This window comes from Dendrobates tinctorius, unplaced genomic scaffold, assembly GCF_039654945.1.
Source record: "Dendrobates tinctorius isolate UK_male_01 unplaced genomic scaffold, ASM3965494v1 ptg000175l, whole genome shotgun sequence".
In the NCBI taxonomy this organism is placed as follows: domain Eukaryota; kingdom Metazoa; phylum Chordata; class Amphibia; order Anura; family Dendrobatidae; genus Dendrobates; species Dendrobates tinctorius.
This window is the reverse complement of record NW_027361842.1, coordinates 10,084,553-10,104,202: the sequence shown is the minus strand read 5'-3', so window position 1 is coordinate 10,104,202 and position 19,650 is coordinate 10,084,553. Positions and strand designations below refer to the sequence as shown.

The 19,650-nt window shown below is 44.9% G+C and overlaps 1 long non-coding RNA gene across 1 annotated transcript; it reads right to left on the bottom strand.

Annotated features, from left to right (window-relative positions):
• Positions 1–1,172: 1,172 nt before the first annotated feature.
• LOC141054170 (uncharacterized) lies at positions 1,173–6,885 on the bottom strand. Its single transcript, XR_012221370.1, has 2 exons — positions 6,720–6,885; positions 1,173–1,806 (listed from the first exon to the last, which is right to left on the bottom strand). It is a non-coding gene; the product is annotated as an uncharacterized lncRNA (long non-coding RNA).
• Positions 6,886–19,650: the final 12,765 nt, after the last annotated feature.

The following is a 19,650-nucleotide window of genomic DNA, read 5'->3' as shown; positions in this document are numbered from 1 at the left end:
TCACCATCCACGCTATACCCCCACCGATGGGAATGGGGGGGGGGGAAATCTCCCGGATGCCAGACCGGCGCGCTCCCTGGTAAGACCGGGCGGCCCTCCCCGGACCCGGCCATTACCACTATGCCACCAGACGAGGGGGGAGCCGTCAAACGGAGTCTCCCCCGACGCTGCCTCCGGACCGCAGCCCCTGCCGTTCCCGAAGAGACCGCACAGGCGGATGCATGGCCCAGGTAAGATCCTGCAGGATCCTGCTCCATTTGGAACAGGAAACCAAAACTGAGGAGGAAAGGCGGACCGCCCCTTTTATCTTTCCTGTAGGGTTTCCTGTTCCAAATGGGCGGATCCGATACCTCCAGTGGGTGCTGTCGTGGCGAAGAGTAAAACAGTCCATATAAAGGAAATGTGGGGCTTTTATTCTCAGCCACAATGCAACAAACAATAAAGCAACCGAAAAACAGCAAAGACTTGCCCGGCGAGGCGCTATCTAACACACCATTCCTGTGACTCAGGCTACCAGGGATGTGTGCGGGGATTGGCTCTCCAGCAACTCAGTGTTTAGCACATTTAACTGCTTTGCATATCCTTCTCAGAAATACACCATGTCAGTACAGAGGCTGTGTCTCTGAAGCTTTTCGTTAGTGTCATGATCTCAGTGCGGGTTTGACTCGCACATGTGGGGTTAATGTCTGGAACCAGTGCTGATGACTGGCATTTTTGGGGTTAAAGGTTGTGATCCCAGTGCAGGCTTACATGCACACCTGGGGTTTATGATTGTGGCTTCTCCCTGGTTCTGGGAAAGCTTCTTAAAGCCTCGGGACGCTCCCATCCCCGTCAGTTATACTTTCGCCCTTGGAATTGTGTGGTGACCCATGAGTGTGTTAGTGCTGTGTTCTGGTTGCCTGATACTTTGTGTATGACTCGGTCTGTTCTCTGGATACTGCTTGTTGGATTATGCTTGGTACCTTCTATGTCTGTTTGGCTTTGACCACTGCCTGTCCCCGACTATCTGTTCTGTCTCATCCCTGGTACTTTTTGTTATCTCTGTGTATGACCTGGTTTGTCTGAAGTTTGAGCATTCCTGTATAGTATTTTGCCTATCTCTGACAACAGGACGCTAAGCCCCACCCCCTTGTGGTCTACAATTCCAAATTTAAAAAAAATAAACATAAAAATTAATGTTAGAATATTTATATATTTATAAAAGACAAGGTATATTAGTGATGTATACATAAAGTCTGCAGAGCTAACTTGTCATTGATTGTACTCTGTGCTCACATTATGCATGCATACTCTTCTGATAGAAATGGTTAGGTTTAGTCAGTCTCACACTGACCCTTGCATGAAGGTCACATCTCATAGACAGCTATGTTAGTGGTAGTGTCTGGGAGAGGTGACAAAAAAAAAGATAAATGGGTGTTTCCTCATTTCTGTGTCAGAAAAACAATGAGATTAATCTGCTCCCATTCATACACGTTTGTAATGCCTCAAGTGCTATACTGTAGGTGTACACAGACGCCTCTTTGCTAGGGATGAGCAGACATGTGGAAGTTCAGGTTCATCGGGTTCAACCGGACTTTACTCCAATATTCCAGTGGAAATGGCAGTGCGCATGGGATTATTCATATGGACCTCAGGTTCGTCAGAAAGAATTGCAACATTCTCTAAACCTGTGTGGTTTTCAGGCCAGACTGGGGCATGTAGATAGCAGTCAGCTTCTGCACCCGTCCACTATGGGAATGGGCACGCTGAGCCAGTCACATCATCAGTTTGAGAAGTTCAGTGGGTTGAGTGAGCGTAGCCTAAAATCTAAAATAAAAACAAAAAAAAAAAGACAACCTTATAAGTTGGGTATCACCACAATCATCCTGACCTCGAGAATCACATTGCTTGGTAATTTGTTCCCACACAACAAACCCCATAAATACAAAATCAAAAAAATGTCATAATTTCAATCATTTCTACCAAACTTTAAAATTTCAGGATATTTCAACATTTTTCTTCTTTCACCATTGATAAGTACCACCATGCAAATGATTGTATGATGACCATGGACAGTAAGTGCCATACTTTCAAATGCCACCATAAGTCTGAATCCAATGTTCTTGACTTTTCTGTTATTCGCTGTCTTTTTTATCTCCAATTTTGGATAGATACCTTACAAGTTGCTTTTTAAAAAAACTGAAACATTTGACGTATTTAGTCTTAAAGGGGATCAGCAGATGAACACTAGATATCATGCCAAACCCAGCATTTGAAGGTCAAATTGTCAAGAAATGCATTTACTGTGACCATTAGAATTTCCACCAATTTACTAGCCGTCTACTTGTTTTTTTTTCTGAAGTCCACTCTGATATTGGACCAAGTCCTATTAGAAAGTGGCCTTAATCATGCTCAGAAATGCCCCAATCTGACCCTCTCTTGGTTATGATTTACATATCCCCTAAGCCTTTTTAGTCCTGATTTTGCTCTTTTTCCAAAAATTCTTGACTGTCCTGGAAAATTGTTGTTGAATATGGATATTTACATAAGAGACCATGGCTCAGAGTAGAGGCATAATCTGAAGCTCTTGGGTCCCAATGCAATCATTTGTAACAAGATCCTATCATAAGCTATTTATAGCCTATGGGCTTCGTATTGCTGACAGATGATTTTGGGAGCCCTGAGACTCCAGGTTGGGTTGTAACTAGAATTTGGTGGATCAAGTTGTGGGCTTCTAGTCCATTGGCAAGGTCAGTAGTCTCAAAAGACCCATGATGGTTGGGGTCCCTGTAAGTGTATGTTTCCACGGTCAGGATTGCATCAGGATTTGCCGCAGGTAAAATCTGCATCAACTCTACACCTGAGGCCACTGAACCTACAAAAGACAAAATGAAAAAAACCCTGCTATAATTAAATAAGTAAAAAGCAAAAGTGCATTTAAATCAGAGTTCTTAGTAATACTGTATTTGATCAAACATAGCATTAAAGCCGTCCCACCTGAGGTCACTGCACGCCCAAATCCAAGTGAAGCCATCGATCACCTGAAAAAAAAAATAAAATAACAAACAAAGACAAATACTCCCTGTCTGACGTAGTCCACTTACACGAATGTCCCATGACGAGTCCAGCTCTGCTACATCTGGATGCATGACATCTGGATATAGCAGAGCTTGTAGATGACCACCGGAGATCTCCGGCGGTCACCTACACTGTAGTTCTCACTGTCAGCTGAACTAGCCTTGTGACTGGAGATAACCTCCGGTCATGTACACGGCAGTTCTCGCGATAATACGTCAGTTCTCGCGATAAGCTAAGTTATCGCGAGAACTGCAGCGGATGAGGACTTCCAGCGACGGGACATGTAAGACCTTATGTTATTTAGTAGACATGCGTAGTAAGCTGCCTTTACGCAGTTACTACGCTTGTGACTAATCATTAGATGCCGTTTATTATAGGAAACAGGCATGCTGCGTTTTGAAAAAACGCGCCGCATGTCCGTTTACCCAGGTCTGCCGCCTGCGTCTTTTAACACATAGTGGAGATGAGATTTCATGAAATCTCCTCCACTATGCTGTAACAGCTGAACGCTGCGGGTTTGATGCTGCAGCTGTACACAACATCAAACACACAGCGTTTCCTGACCGTGGAAACATACCCTAAGAAATTTGGCATTGACACCCACAAACTAAAACCTACTTTAAAGAAAAGTGTTTTTTAAAAAAAAAAAAAAAAAAAAAAAAAAAAAAATAATAATAGAAGCAGAAATGCAGCACTCACCCATATCTTTTGAATTAAATGTCCTTTATTCCACAAACATGGACATTGTTCTTCGCAGTGAGCAGATAAAACAGGGGTTAAAACAGGGGAGAGGAGAAACAACGTTTCGCGGCTTAACTGACGCTTCTACTGGACTTAACTGGACCGATAGAAGCATCAATAAAGACGCGAAACGATAGTAGTCCGTTGTTTCTTCTCTTCCCTTCTTTGACCCCTGATGTTACCTGCTCGCCACAAAAAATAATACCCGTGTGTGGAATAAAAACTTTTAATTCAAAGGATATGGGTGAGTGCTGCATTTTTACTTCTATTTTTTGAATATATGCTGTACTTTGAGCTGTGCACCATCCAGATATCCTATAAGAAGCTGTATATGGACGGTTACCCATACTGATGTTTGCAGATCATAATGTTGGTGCCTCTTTGCTCCTCTACTTGATCTAAAATAAAGTGTTAACTGGCTCATGATTGTCCTCAAATGGGCTGAAAACCTCAACTCATGATCAGTGACCACTATCATGTGTCCTCATATTCTATAATAGCAATAGAATGGCTCTTTTGAGTCCCCTCTCGCAGGACCAATGAAATTAGCTACGCTTCTTTAATATACAAAGCATTCTATTTCTTTTAAAATCATCCATTAATTCTTCATTTCTTACAGTCTACGTTTTAAAGAGAATTTGTCCATTTTTGAAAATCCATCCAGTTTATTGCTCGGTGGGAGTCCGACTGCTGGGATCCAAAATAGGGATAATTTATCTCCATTCGAACAGAGGGGCAGCACACACACACTTCATCACAGCTCAATTTGTTCTCTGTGGACTTTCCCAAAAAAGTGGGAGTGCATCGCTTGGCAGCCACATAGGAGTGAATGGAACGGTGGATCAAGCAATATACACATACCACCTGTGTCTGACCGCACGTGGAGAGGACTCAGGAGCTTTTGCTCTCTCCACATTGGTGGACACTTTCCATAGTAGACAACCCTTTTTTTAGATTGGGCAATTATCACTATTGGTGATATTGATCACTATTTCCCTTATTTTATTTTTTTTGCTGGTTTATTACTACAGTTTACAACAGAAATCATTTCTGTTTTTCCTTTGTACTGAGGGTATACTAGTGAAGACAAATTTTGACTGTAGTTATGACTCACTCCTCCACCCAGGAGACATCCCATTCCTTAACTGATCTCACAGTGTTTGTTCCCCAGAGGAAAAAAAAAAAAAAAAAAAAATGATGAGTCGCTTCATGTAATCAGTCTGAAGTATGACATACTCGAACACATCCATCCTGACAATTCAATCAGAATTTCTAAAAAAAAAAAAAAAAAAAAAAAAAAAAAAAAAAAAAACTTTAAAGAGAAATTGTCATTAATACAAAACTACTAAACAAAGTAAGGACATCAATAGTAATCAATACCTTAGTAGCACACAGACCACATTTCCATTTGGCATCCAGTAATGTAATAAAGCATGAGAAAAACTTGTTCAGCATCAAAAGAATTAAGGGTAGAAAAATTGTATTTCTGAAAAATGCACAATTATGATCCGCATGATCTGTGTCTAAAGAGACTACTGTATCAAACCTGGGTAAATTGTGGCCCGGAGACCACATCCAGCCATTTGCTGTTCCTGTGGATAGGGACAACCAAACGGCAGAATCACATGCTGCAGCCATGCTACAGAAGTTTTATGGCACAATATGCACCTGACCTGTGTAGTTTCATAGAGATACAGGTAAGATGCACACACTACACTGTACGTGCTTGTTGTCATTCCTCACAGTTTGCAAGTGTTCATCAGTATATGTGCTTGATAGGCGCTATGCACCAAGCCACTTGAGCATCAGATGAAAAAATACATAATAAGGGAGGACATTGTAATAATGGACATTGCTATACATGAAAGGGAGAACACTGGGCAGTGGATGGTGCTATCTAATATATAAAGCTCAATGTGTGTGTATGTCTGTATGTATGTGTGTATGTCCAGGACTGGCATGTGCACCGTCGCAGCTACAGCCACAAAATTTTGCACAGTCACACGTCTGGACCCCGAGAGCGTCATAGGCTATGTTGTGAGGCGAAATTTTAACCCTGCGTGTTCCAATTCACCAAACAATTTTGCCCCTAGGTACGTAATGGGGAAAAAGTGTATGTATGTATGTGTGTATGTCCGGGATTGGCATGTGCACCGTCGCTGCTACAACCATAACATTTTGCACAGTCACACGTCTGGACCCCAAGAGCTTCATAGGCTATGTTGTGAGGTGAAATTTTAACCACGCGTGTTCCAATTCACCAAACAATTTGGCCTATTATTCTTATCATTTCTATGGTGTTATCGTCCTTCTGTAAGGCTGGAAATAACACAATTTATTACCGTGCCAACACAGACCACCGTCTGACACAGACTGCAGGGGGGGGCCCAGTATCACACATGATAGGATTAGATACACAGCTCAGCAGTCAGTATCACACAGGAGAGGATTAGACACATGGCTCAGCAGTCAGTATCATACAGGATAGGATTAGATACACAGCTCAGCACACAGTATTACACAGAATAGCATTAGATACATGGCTCAGCAGTCAGTATCACACAGGATAGGATTAGATACACAGCTCAGCACACAGTATCACACAGGAGAGGATTAGACACATGGCTCAGCAGTCAGATCACACAGGATAGGATTAGATACACAGCTCAGCAGTCAATAAAAAAAAAGAAAAGAGCCAGCACTGCCAGTGGTCAGAACGCATAACATGAGGTGCATATGCACATATCTTACTGCATTCAAAATGAGACATTTAGCAAAATATTGATCAATATATTGAGCCACCCCGCCACGCCAAGGCAATCTCATATGGGGGGTCCTACTCTACATTTTTATTTATTCACTGTGCCATTGCGGCCTCCTAAATGTTTTAAAAGCAAGACCATATCAAATGCAATCCATACCTGAAGCATATCTGCATCACTCCCGTGCAGCCAGATGGAGCAGGTGCAGATGAAGGCCAACCAGGTCTGAACACAGACATCTCAGGTTTGACCTCCACACACTGCCCAACCAGCAAACACAGATGAAGGGCAATGCAGGCTCAGACATGGATGCAAAAATAAATAAAGCCTGGGGCAGGGCGGGGCTGCCGTGAGTGTGCACAGCAGCCTAGATCAATCACAATAAACACAGAAAAGATGGTGAACATGACCCAGCGTGCACGGCAACAGTGGTGGTCAGCCACATTTAGGAGGCCGCAATGGCACAGTGAATAAATAAAAATGTAGAGTAGGACCCCCCCATATGAGATTGCCTTGGGGTGGCTCAATATATTGATCAATATTTTGCTAAATGTCTCATTTTGAATGCAGTAAGATATGTGCATATGCACCTCATGTTATGCGTTCTGACCACTGGCAGTGCTGGCTCTTCTCTTTTTTTATTGCAAATTGGTTTTGTGGCTGACCACCACTGTTGCCGTGCACGCTGGGTCATGTTCGCCATCTTTTCTGTGTTTATTGTGATTGATCTAGGCTGCTGTGCACACTCACGGCAGCCCCGCCCTGCCCCAGGCTTTATTTATTTTTGCATCCATGTCTGAGCCTGCATTGCCCTTCATCTGTGTTTGCTGGTTGGGCAGTGTGTGGAGGTCAAACCTGAGATGTCTGTGTTCAGACCTGGTTGGCCTTCATCTGCACCTGCTCCATCTGGCTGCACGGGAGTGATGCAGATATGCTTCAGGTATGGATTGCATTTGATATGGTCTTGCTTTTAAAACATTTAGGAGGCCGCAATGGCACAGTGAATAAATAAAAATGTAGAGTAGGACCCCCCATATGAGATTGCCTTGGCGGGGTGGCTCAATATATTGATCAATATTTTGCTAAATGTCTCATTTTGAATGCAATAAGATATGTGCATATGCACCTCATGTTATGCGTTCTGACCACTGGCAGTGCTGGCTCTTCTCTTTTTTTATTGCAAATTGGTTTTGTGGCTGACCACCACTGTTGCCGTGCACGCTGGGTCATGTTCGCCATCTTTTCTGTGTTTATTGTGATTGATCTAGGCTGTTGTGCACACTCACTGCAGCCCCGCCCTGCCCCAGGCTTTATTTATTTTTGCATCCATGTCTGAGCCTGCATTGCCCTTCATCTGTGTTTGCTGGTCAGGCAGTGTGTGGAGGTCAAACCTGAGATGTCTGTGTTCAGACCTGGTTGGCCTTCATCTGCACCTGCTCCATCTGGCTGCACGGGAGTGATGCAGATATGCTTCAGGTATGGATTGCATTTGATATGGTCTTGCTTTTAAAACATTTAGGAGGCCGCAATGGCACAGTGAATAAATAAAAATGTAGAGTAGGACCCCCCCATATGAGATTGCCTTGGCGTGGCGGGGTGGCTCAAAATATTGATCAATATTTTGCTAAATGTCTCATTTTGAATGCAGTAAGATATGTGCATATGCACCTCATGTTATGCGTTCTGACCACTGGCAGTGCTGGCTCTTCTCTTTTTTTTTTATTGCAAACAGCTCAGCAGTCAGTATCACACAGGATAGGATTAGATACACAGCTCAGCAGTCAGTATCACACAGGATAGGATTAGATACACAGCTCAGCAGTCAGTATCACACAGGATAGAATTAGATACACAGCTCAGCAGTCAGTATCACACAGGATAGAATTAGATACACAGCTCAGCAGTCAGTATCACACAGGATAGAATTAGATACACAGCTCAGCAGTCAGTATCACACAGGAGAGGAATAGATATACGGCTCAGCAGTAGTATAACACAGGATAGGATTAGATACACAGTATCACACAGAATAGTATTAGATAGACGGCTCAGCAGTCAGTATCACACAGAATAGTATTAGATAGACGGCTCAGCAGTCAGTATCACACAGAATAGTATTAGATAGACGGCTCAGCAGTCAGTATCACACAGAATAGTATTAGATAGACGGCTCAGCAGTCAGTATCACACAGAATAGTATTAGATAGACGGCTCAGCAGTCAGTATCACACAGAATAGTATTAGATAGACGGCTCAGCAGTCAGTATCACACAGAATAGTATTAGATAGACGGCTCAGCAGTCAGTATCACACAGGATAGGATTAGATACATGGCTCAGCAGACAGTATCACACAGGATAGGATTAGATACACGGCTCAGCAGTCAGTATCACACAGGATAGGAATAGATACACGGCTCAGCAAACAGTATCACACAGGATAGGATTAGATACACAGCTCAGCACACAGTATCACACAGAATAGTATTAGATAGACGGCTCAGCAGTCAGTATCACACAGGATAGGATTAGATACATGGCTCAGCAGACAGTATGACACAGGATAGAAGTACGTACACGGCTCAGCAGTCAGTATCACACAGGATAAGGTTAGATACACTGCTCAGCAGTCAGTATCACACAGGATAGGATTAGATACACGGCTGAGGAGAAGTCAGTAACACATAATAGGATTAGATACACAGCTCAGAAACAGGATGTGCCAAAGGAGAGGACATTTTAATTCCACTCATTCCATCTGATTTGTTTTTAGATTTTAAACACCTCCAGTTTCCAGTTCAAACAGAATAGGATTCGATACACGGCTCAGCAGTCAGTATCACACAGGATAGGATTAGATACGCGGCTCAGCAGACGGTATCACACAGGATAGGATTAAATACACTGCTCAGCAGTCAGTATCACACAGGATAGGTTTAGATACATGGCTGAGCAGTCAGTAACACACGATAGGATTAGATACACAGCTCAGCAGAAAGTATCACACAGTAGAGGATTAGGTACACAAGTCAGCAGACATTTTCACACAGGATAGGATTAGATACACAGCTCAGAAACAGGATGTGCCAAAGGAGAGGACATTTTCATTCCAAGAATTCCACTCATTCCATCTGATTTGTTTTTTGATTTTAAACGCCTCCAGTTTCCAGTTCAACTGCTATTTGCAATGTCCATTAACAATGCTCAGGGACAGTCCTTGAAAGTAGTAGGGATCGATTTGCAATCTCCTGCTTTTCTCATGGTCAACTTTACGTGGTCTATTCAAGAGTTGGAACTGCCAAAAATCTGTTCATCTTTGCACCGAAAGGAAAAACAAAAATCTTGAATGAGTTGAAAATAAAATACTATCAATACTTGGGTAATCGTTTAGTTAATTTGTGTTGCAAATCTGTAGTGTTGAATATATGATGTGAAATGTTTTTATGTGCAATGTAATTATTATAATTTGTTATAACTAACCACAGTTGGTTACTATGCCCAGGCAACGCCGGGCTCTCCAGCTATTGCTTAATAAGGGAGAAAATAAGATACGTAGTACAAATTCAGACTGCGTAACTACTGCTTGTAGCATGTAGGTTGCGTGTGCATATTTTAGGTCAACTGGCCACTCCTCATCCAAGTATCCATATTGTAAGGCAGCGCTTATTGAATGTATAGGGAGGACACTCACTTGGCTGCAGGATTTAAGGCACACAGGAACATTTTTCCACGTAAGCAGCCTATGCGGTGTATTATGCAATTCATAAACTTCTGTAGGCCATGTTACACATCACAGATCTCACATAGTCCATAGCACCTCATAGTAAATGGCTTTGAATCACGGTCCCTAAACATGCAGGGCTTATCTTTGTCCAGTTACTGTGGGCGACTGCACACTGTACCAATGCCTCTCACAACTTTATTCCATGACAGACAACATTAGGTTGCAGTCTCTAAACACTCTGGGCCTCACTTTGCCCAGTTACCGTGAGTGACCGCACAGTTCATTAACATCCATGGAACACAACAAGCACCAACAGTCTGTTCCAGTCTGTTCCCCTTGTCTGGTCTGGACTTACCTTACAGGAGCTCCTGCTCCACACGCTGACTCCTTGTCAGTCCCCTCTCCCAGGGAAGCTGCCTTACTGGGATCACTGTCCTTGTGACCAGGGCACTCCCAACAGTTTCAGACCCTCAGAAGGTCGGTACCTTCGCCAACGCAGTGCCGTCACAGACTCTGCACACATATGGTCTAACCCTGTGCTCTTCAGGAATCCAGTCCCCTTGTGGGACCTTCCAACACAGAGACCATCCCAGTCCATGGTCCGTCCATATGCTATTCAGGAGTCCAGTCCACTCACAGGTCCCTCCATCACATAGATCTTCAAGGTACACGGCCTCACCATGTGCTCTTCAGGACGTCCGTCCACCCATAGCATCTTCCAACACACAGGCCTGACCTCATATAGGACCTTACAACCTAGACCATGTGACCTAAACCATGGTCACATTATTTAGCTGAAACCACCCCCATAGGTAGGAGAAGTATTTGGTTAGCCAGTCCCACCCAGCTCTCCGGCTAACCCTGTAAGCCCCCCTAGTATAAACAAAAACAAGGCACATGGAACTACAGGTGTTAAGAACGGCGGAACGCACTAAATAAATAAATAATAAAGTGCGTTCGCTGCTCGGGGTCCACCGTGCAGAAGGTGTTATCACTGCTGCTGAGTAATGGCAGACGCGCTATATGGCGGTATAACGCGCATGGGTTAAATGCCACCCGATGTGCGCTGGTCGGACTCTGTTAGCTCACAGAGGCGCTGTAACATAAACGCCAAGCCTGTTAGACTCACAGGTCTCAGCTAAATTGCATGCGCGGTATACGGTCATAGGACACGGGCCCAAGGCTGAGGTTGGTGTCCGTCTAGACCTACTGTGCGTGCGGCGTCGCTACCGCGGACGCCGGTAAGTGCTGCTGACTGCAGCGCAGCGGCAAATACAGCCACTATACGATAGTGCCATGAGGTGTGGCACGATTGGATGCTAGTGTAGAGGTGTGGTGTGCACAGTGGCCTAAGGCTTGCCACTGACTGGCGCTGACTCTTTCTCTAGTTCCCTATCCACATGCGTAATATCAGAGGGAGGGGAATCTTAATAAGTCAGTCACCAGAGTCATATATCCTTCACCATTCACACATCTAGCAAGAAGAGTCTATTCTAGCACATGGCCGAGCAGCCATGCGGGCCTTTTATAGCCGTGAGCTGCCGGGACCTTCCAGATCTCTGAGATGGACCAATCAGATCTGGAGAAGGACCTGAGCATGTGACTCCTGACCTCCAATGGGAGATCATCTCGTGAGCATGCTCAGTGGAGCAGCAGAGGGACTTATCCTCAGGAATGGCTTGCTGCAGAGCAGCATGTGAGGCTCTGGATTCCTGTTGTGTTGCTGCACGAATCTGACGCCTAACAATACCCCCCTCCTAGGGCCCCCTCCCTCCTGAGCCTTCCAACCCACCAAATAAAGTTTTTCGCCACGTACCACCTTGTGTCCCACAGAGGCGTAGGCCTCAGGCTCATCCAAAGACAAGTCTGATGCCCCGGCAGATGACTGGGAAAACCGGGACATGTGAACAGGTTTGAGAAGGGACACGTGGAAGGCGTCAGGGATGGCTAAGTCGCCAGGAGCCTAACTTGGAGCGGGGCGCTGATGTGTGTCGGCGGGCATCTTCATTCGCATTTTAGAGGTTTGAGTGACATGTGGGGTGCGACCCAGACTGTCGTGAACCTCCATTGCCCGGTCTGCCACTGGCAAGGGATACCATAACCTAGCCAGCCTCTGTTTAGAGGAGCTGCTCCGAGCACAAGAGGCGCATGCCTGAATGTATTTTTTAGTGTCCCGGGCCCTGTGTGGCCACCAATAAGACCTTGCCAGGAGTTTTGTGGTCTGCTTGTAGCCAAAGTGGCCACTCACCCTGGACGCGTGAACCTTGGACCGCAGGTGAGGCAGGACAAAGGTCTTGCCTGGCGGCACTGACCCGGGGACGACCAGAGCCACGGTCTTCAGATTCCCAGTAGGGGGCGCGGAAAGATCCGCAGACACCTCCACAGAGGCTGCTTGGATGCTTTCCCCCATGCATCTTCCCACATAGTTTTTGCTACATCCCAGTATTCTCACTGAGGACCACTCTATGTGAGGGGAATGGCAACGGAGCCAGGGAACCCCGAGGAGCACCTGATCGATGCCCTCTGGCATAATGAGCAGGGACAGCGCCTCCTGATGAGATGGTGGAGTTGAGAGCCTAAGGGGTACTGTCTGGTGGGTAATCTGAGATGACAAGGTCGACCCGTTGACTACCCTGATGGGCACTGGGTGAGAAAGTGGTACCAACAGGATAGCGTGCTGTTGGGTGAAGGATTCCCTTCTGCCCCGAATCCACCGTGACCTTTACCTCCCAGGAGGAATCTCCGCTATCTAACATCCCTAGGAGCGCCAGTTTTGGGGAGAAGGTCTCCATAGCGAATAGACCTCCACCAATTACCAGTGGACACGATTGTTTTTTCGGCTGCTGCAAACACCTGTTAGCCAGGTGACCAGACTGTCGACACTGGTAACAGTGTGTGGCGCTTTGTGCCGGACGCGTCTTGAGGCCGGCGCGGGACACCTCCATGGGCTCTGAAGGTAAACTCTCCAGCTCGGGTGGCTCTAGAGCTTTAAGGAGGTTGGGAGCCAAGCTAACCTTCTGCCTGTATTGAGCACACTCCAGCCCGCGCTCCGAAAAACGGAGATCAATGCTGGTAGAAATGGCAATCAGCTATTCCAGACTTACGGGAACCTCCCTGGTAGATGCCAGCACGGAAGCCAGTGTCCGGAAACGGACGGCGTACTGGCTGACCGAGAGGGATCCCTGTGTTAATGCCAGTAGCTGGAGAGAGGTGTCGTCAGTGACCCGTGGCCCCAAAAAGACCTGCTTCAGAGATGTTAGGAACTGAGCAGCGGTCCGAACCTCTGGGTCACCACGCTCCCACAGTGGCGTGGCCCACTCCAACGCCCTGCCCGACAGAAGGGAAACAAGAAACCCCACCTTGGCCCGTTCTGTAGGGAATCGTGCAACCAGTAACTCAAGCTGGATGGAGCACTGGCTCACGAAACCCCTGCAGGAGGCGTTGTCACCAGAAAATTTATCGGGCAACGGGAAGCGGGAAACTGTCGGTGCAGGCGTGGACGTGGACACACGTGAGCCTCTGCGACTGCCTGGGCAGCAGCCTCCGTAAACTTCGCAGCTGAGGTGGCACTCTCGAGAGTAGCCAACCTGCCCTCCAGCTGCCGAATGTACTGCAGAAGCTGCTGCTGGTCCGCTATTACTAGCCAGAGCCTGGCGCTAGTATAATGTTAGGAACGGTGGAACGCACTAAATAAATAAATAATAAAGTGCGTTCGCCGCTCGGGGCCCACCGTGCAGAAGGTGTTATCACTGCTGCTGAGTAATGGCAGACGCGCTATATGGCGGTATAATGCGCACGGGTTAAATGCCACCCGATGTGCGCTGAGCGGACTCTGTTAGCACACAGAGGTGCTGTAACATAAACATAAACGCCGAGCCTGTTAGACTCACAGGTCTCAGCTAAATTGCACGTGCGGTATGTGGTCACGGGCCCAAAGCTGAGGTCGGTGTCCGTCTAGACCTACCGTGCGTGCGGCGTTGCTACCGCGGATGCCGGTAAGTGCTGCTGGCTACATGCGTAATATCAGAGGGAGGGGAATCTTAATAAGACATTAACCACTTATTACCCCATATGCCACCCGCTACAGGACGATGAGAAGAGACAGGGTAAGTGCCAGAATTGGTGCATCTTACAGATGCGTCTTCTCTCGAGTGGCTGGGGGCAGATTTTTTTTTTAGCTGGGAGGGGTGCAATAACCATGGTCCCTCTCTAGGCTATTAATATCAGCCCTCAGTCACTGGCTTTCCTTCTCTGGTGGAGAAAATTGTGCGGGAGCCTGCGCAAGTTTTTTCTGTGAATTAATCCTTTAATTTAACACCTACAGCTCCAAAATTGTACCCACACACACTACTAACATTATTAATGAGGGATATATATAAATCTAACTGATATGCAATGGTTTACTGTATGTAAACAGGCTTGGACTGGCCTACAGGAGAACAGGAGAAACCTCCGGTGGGCCCCTGTGCAAGTGTGGGCCACCAACTCTCTTATATGAGCAGTACTTGGCACAATATACCTGAATCACTATGTACAGACATCTTATTCATGTGACAATCTACGCAGATCATTGTTCTATATATTTCTGATTGAGGATAATGTCACATTTGCATGTAGCTGAAAAGTGGGGCCCTGGAGTTGGTTACTGGTGGGCCCTTGGCACCCCAGTCTGACACTGTATGTAAACCATGTCTTATATCCTGTTCTGTAATGATTTCACAGATGCCGACAATTGAATTTTCACCTATTCTGCTATCTATATCTCTATGAAATATAAATATGTGTCAATGATATATATATCTTCAGACCTACAGATGACTACCCATTCCTGCTACTACATGTGGGGACAAATGACACCGCAAGAAATGACCTGGAAACCATCTGCAGAGACTTTGAAGACTTAGGCAAGAAAGTGAAAGAACTGGGAGCGCAGGTGGTCTTCTCTTCCATCCTCCCAGTGGATGGCCATGGAACAAGGAGGTGGAATAAGATTCTGCAGGTGACCAACTGGCTACGTCGATGGTGCCGTCAGCAACAATTTGGATTTCTGGATCACGGAGTGAATTACTTATACGATGGACTACTTGCTAGAGATGGGGTGCACCTTACGAAGACTGGAAAACATGTATTTGGAAGTCGCCTTGCTACACTTGTAAGGAGAGCTTTAAACTAGAACAACATGGGAAGGGAAGCAAAAGACCAGAAAAAGCCATACACCTGACAAATGCTATTGAGAACTCTGCTATTAGAAGTGGAAAGGAAGAACAAAGACAAAAGACTCTAATTAATAAAAATATTGGAGAAAGAGAAACCAATCACAAACTAAAATGTTTCTATACTAATGCACAAAGCATGGGCAACAAACAAGGAGAATTGGAACTACTAACACAGGAAAAGAAATATGATGTCATTGGAAATCACTGAAACTTGGTGGGACAATACACATGATTGGAATACAAGACTAGAAGGATACAACTTATTTGCAAGAAACAGACTTGATAAACGAGGAGGGGGTGTCGCATTGTATGTTAGAAACGCGTATATCTGCACAGAGATTGAAGCTTCAGAGACTGGGAGTTCTGTGGAAACTGTTTGGGTAAGAATACAAGGACAGAACAATGGAAAGGACACCATTGTAGGCATTTACTACAGGCCGCCTGTGCAAGCTGAAGATATGGATGAACTCTTTATGCATCAAATGGTCAAGTTCTCCAAAAAATATGACATAGTTGTCATGGGAGATTTCAACTATCCAGACATTTGTTGGGAATCTCTCTCAGGCAAAACTAATAGGTCAAGGAAATTCTTATCCTCTCTTGCTGACAACTTTATCTTCCAAAAGGTAGGGGAGAAAACATGGGGAACTGCTACCTTGGATCTAATTCTTATAAACAAGGAGGAAATGGTTGAGGAGGTAAAAGTGGCTGGGACCCTAGGAGGTAGCGACCATGCTATTTTAGAATTTTGGATAACTAGAGGAGGAAGACCTGTGAAGACTCAGACGTCAAGGTTAGATTTCAGAAAGGCAGATTTTAAGGGATTCAGAAAGAGAATTGGAGGGATCCAATGGCTGGATATCCTTAAAGACAAAAATGTCCAGGAAGGATGGGAAATCTTGAAAAATGAAATTCTCAAAGCACAATTGTTAACAATTCCGAAAAGAGGGAAGAATAGGAAGCATTTAAGGAAGCCAGGATGGATGAACACAGAACTTAAGCACATGCTAAAAAGGAAGAAAAAAATGTTTATAAAATGGAAAGAGGGAGGCATATCTAAAGAAGAATATAATGCTGTCTGCAGAACCTGCAGGGCACAAATCAGATTATCTAAAGCTGAAAATGAATTGAGGCTTGCAAGAGATGTCAAAAGCAATAATAAAGGATTTTGGGGATATGTCAAAAGTAAAAGAAAAGTCAAAGATGCTATTGGATTTTTACAGGATGAAAATGATGAAATGGTAAGACAGGATGTTGAGAAGGCTGAACTTTTAAATTCCTATTTTGCATCGGTTTTCTCTCAGAAAGGAAATGTAACATCAACTGTTCTTCACTGTCCTATTAAGGGAATAGAAGAATCCAGGATATCTATAAACAGAAAGATAGTGAAGAAACACTTAGCTAACCTAAATGAATTCAAGTCTCCAGGTCCAGATGAATTATACCCCAGAGTACTAAGGAGATAGCAGAAGAAATTTTTGAACCCCTCTCCATAATCTTTGAAAATTCTTGGAGAACAGGAGAAGTGCCAGAAGACTGGAGAAGAGCAAATGTTGTTCCTATCTTCAAAAAGGGGAAGAAGGTGGACCCAGGCAACTATAGGCCGGTGAGTCTGACTTCTATACCAGGAAAGATCTTTGAACAAATTATTAAACAACATGTATGTCAGTACCTGGATAAGAATGAAGTGATTAAACAGAGTCAGCATGGGTTTGTAACTAATAAGTCATGTCAGACTAACGTAATTTCCTTCTATGACGGAATCACTGATTGTGTGGATCAAAGAAATGCTGTAGTTATAGTATATCTTGACTTCAGCAAAGCATTTGACAAAGTCTCTCATACAATCCTTATTGAAAAAATGACTAAGTATGGAATGGACAAGGCAACTGTTAGGTTGATTCTTAACTGGCTTAGTGATCGGACCCAAAGAGTGGTCGTAAATGGCTGCACATCCAGTTGGAAGAATGTCTCAAGTGGGGTACCACAGGGCTCTGTCCTGGGCCCTGTATTGTTCAACATCTTTATCAACGATTTAGATGAAGGAATTGAGGGTAAACTGATTAAATTTGCTGATGACACAAAGCTAGGAGGGATAGCTAATACTAGAGAAGAGAGAGAGGATTCAAAAAGATATAAATAAACTGGAGAAGTGGGCAGCAACTAACAGAATGGTTTTTAACAGGGAAAAATGCAAAGTACTACATCTGGGAAATAAAAATGAAAAAAGCATATACAGAATGGGAGGAATAGGGCTAAGTGACAGCACATGTGAAAAAGACTTGGGTATACTAATAGATCACAGACTGAATATGAGTCAACAGTGTGATGCAGCAGCAAAAAAGGCAAATGCAATTCTACAATGTATTAACAGAAGCATACAGTCTAGATCAAGTAAAGTCATTATTTCCCTCTACTCCTCTTTGGTCAGACCTCATCTGGAATATTGTGTCCAGTTTTGGGCACCACATTTTAAAAAAGACATCAACAAACTGGAGCAAGTTCACAAAAGAGCGACCAGAATGGTGACCGGTCTGCAAACTCTGTCTTATGAGGAAAGGTTGAAGGATTTGGGAATGTTTAGTTTGCAAAAGAGAAGACTGAAAGGAGACTTAATAGCTGTCTACAAATATCTAAAGGGCGGTCACATTGTAGAAGGATCAACTTTATTCTCATTTGCACAAGGAAAGACTAGAAGCAATGGGATGAAACTGAATGGGAGGAGACACAGATTAGATATTAGAGAAAACTTTTTGACAGTTAGAGTGATCAATGAGTGGAAAATGCTGCCACGAGAAGTGGTGAGTTCTCCTTCAATGGAAGTCTTCAAACAGAGGCTGGACAGACATCTGACTGGGATGATTTAGCGACTCCTGCTTTGAGCAGGGGGTTGGACCAGATGGCCCAGGAGGTCCCTTCCAACTCTATGATTCTATGAATGTGTGTGTGTGGGTGTATCACCAACCAATCACAAAGCATTTTTCATTTCGCCAGAGCTGTTCAAAAGAAGCTGAGCTGTGATTGGTTGCTATGACCAACAGTTTTCCTTGCAAACAATCACTAAGCATCTCTCATTTCACCAGAGCTAGTTAAAAGAAGGTGAGCTCGGATTGGTTGCTATGACCAACAGTTTTCCCACTTGACAACACCTCAGCAGACACTGACATGGTGGGAAAAATATAGCATCCCTGGGAACATAAGCTCCCAGCCATTGTCTGACCCCCAGAAAGGAGCAGTGAGTGCATGACAGAAATGAATCCACCCCTTCCGTGCCCATATACACATCACAAATCCTCCATCCTGTAGGCACATCTTCCCTCTTAAAGGGATCATTGGTATGGAAGTCAGAGCAAATCCATCCAGCGCTTTGGTTTTGACCCCCAGGCCTCTCTTAAAGGCATCCCCGGTATGGAAGTTAGGACAGTTTCACTCAGCTCTGTGGTTCTGACCCCAGGGTCTCTTAAAGGTATCATTGGTATGGAATTTAGGGTAAATCCACTGTGCGCTTTGGTACTGACCCCAGGCCCTTCTTAAAGGGATCTCCGGTATGGAAGTCAGGGCAAATCCATCCAGTGCTTTAATTCTGACCCCAGGCCTCTCTTAATGGGATCTCCTGTATGGAAGTTAGGGCAAATCCCTCGGCGCTCTGATACTGACCCCAGGGTTCTATTATAGGGATCATTGGTATGCAAGTCAGGGCAAATCCACTCAGCGCTCTGGTTCTGATCTCAGGCTCTCTTAAAGGGATCCCCGGTATGTAAGTTAGGGCAAATCCACTCAGCGCTCTGGTTCTGACCAAAGTCCCCTCTTAAAGGGATCCTCGGTACGGAAGTGAGGGAAAATCCACTGTGCGCTTTGGTACTGACCCCAGGCCTCTCTTAAAGGGATCTCCGGTATGGAAGTAGGGTAAATCCCTCAGCGCTCTGATTCTCACCCCAGGCTTCTTTTAAAGGGATAAATGGTATGGAAGTCAGAGCAAATCCACTCAGCTCTCTGGTTCTGACCCCAGGCTGACGGGATGATGTGGGATATTAGTGGTAGTTGTCCGGTGGCTCTGGCTGATGGGATGATGTGGGATATTAGGAGTAGTAGTCCAGTGGCTGTGGCTGACGGAATGATGTGGGATATTATGGGTAGTAGTCCTGTAGCTC